The sequence below is a fragment of the Schistocerca serialis genome, chromosome 12, assembly GCF_023864345.2.
Source record: "Schistocerca serialis cubense isolate TAMUIC-IGC-003099 chromosome 12, iqSchSeri2.2, whole genome shotgun sequence".
NCBI classification, from domain to species: domain Eukaryota; kingdom Metazoa; phylum Arthropoda; class Insecta; order Orthoptera; family Acrididae; genus Schistocerca; species Schistocerca serialis.
In genome coordinates this window covers 42,578,374-42,579,999 of record NC_064649.1, presented here as the reverse complement: position 1 = coordinate 42,579,999, position 1,626 = coordinate 42,578,374, and positions in this window count along the sequence as shown.

Genomic DNA, 1,626 nt, shown 5'->3' with positions numbered 1-1,626 from the left:
TGGGCTCATCTGGGGCGATGACACTCAGGGTGGTGCAGATAGTGCATTTAGCCGACCTGTCCCGTTTTTTGGTGCACGTGTTACTGTGATGGGGGCCAGTGCATTTTACGCACATCGGCGGGTGATTACAGCTTTCAGCACTATGAAAGAACTGGTGGCACTGTACAGGACCTTCAGGCTGCCAATATTTTTCAGTTGTTACTCCGCAATGCAGCATGAGCTTTATTGCGTACAGTTCTCGGTTTTTCTGGTCGGGATGGAGAATGGCCATGAAAGACGCGCATTTCTTGCTTCCTTCTCCTGGTTTTGCCGGGTCAGAGGTGCGTATTCCTTGTTTGACTTCTATCACCTTGAACTTGCGGAAGATGAGGTCCGCCTTGATTTCTGCTCGGTCTGTGTGTCATGGGGGAGACCTTTTATCAGCACCTTGCATGTCTCTCTTTCCTACATTGGATATGTGTGGTGGGGGATGTTATGTCTCTGAAAGTAATCTTTTAGTGTTCTGCAGTCTGGGGGTGTGGATGCCTAAAACTTCACCGATGAGCTCCTACATGAGGTGTTGAGACCACCTTTTAACATCGATGTAATCTCCTTGATTACTTTCATGGTATATCCATTACAATTATCCAGGCTGTTATGCCGTGGTCGGTTGATGAATTCTGTGTCAATTCCCAACATTTCGTCCCCGTCTGCGGAGGACGTCTTCGAGGGGGTCTGTAGCTCGATGGAGGGTCCAACACACCCACTGGCTCACTACTGACTACTGCTAAATTCCGTGTCCGCGTGCTCCCACGCCGAGGCTTGATGTCAGGGGTTTTGAAAATGTCAGTGCAATTGGCCGCTGTCCACTGCCGTCGATCGCCGTTGCCATCACCCAGTGGTGTACGGGTGGTACACATCTTCTTCAACACCGGCATCCATATACCGTTTAGTTTCACACCCTCTTCCTTTCGATTGAAATTATTAGTGTGTTTGGTGATGTCGATTGCTTCTCTGTAGAGCGTTTCGTAATATCCCCTTGTGGCCGCTAGTACTTGCGTCTACTCATAACGAATATGGTGGTTACCTGGTTGGAAAGCATGCTCTGCAACTGCTGATTGTTCCGTTTCTCCTCTTCTACAGTTGTCCTTGTGCTCTTCCGAACGTTTTGAAACAGTTCTTTTAGTGGTACCCACATAAACATCTCCACAGCTGCATGGGATCCTATACACTCCAGCTTTTTCCAATGGTTTGTGAGCGTCCTTGGCAGGTTTAACGTATTCCTGTATCTTCCTGGTGGGCTTGTAAATTACGGTAATATTTCGCTTTGTCAAGATCCTCCCTATTCTTTCCGTTACATTTTTAACAAACGGCAGGAAAACCTTAGATTTTGCAGTAGCCTGTACGTAACTATGGTTTCTGCGTGGCTGTCTCAACGCACGTTTTATTTCGGGGGACGAATATCCGTTCTTCATTAGTGCATTGTGGAGATGTTCCATCTCGGCGTCGAGCAACTCAGGTTCTCAAATATTTCTAGCTCTGTCCGCTAACGTCCTGATAACACCCCGCTTCTGCTGTGGGTGGTGGTTTGAATCCCGGTGCAAATAACGGTCTGTGTGTGTGGGTTTGCGATATACCGAGTGGCCC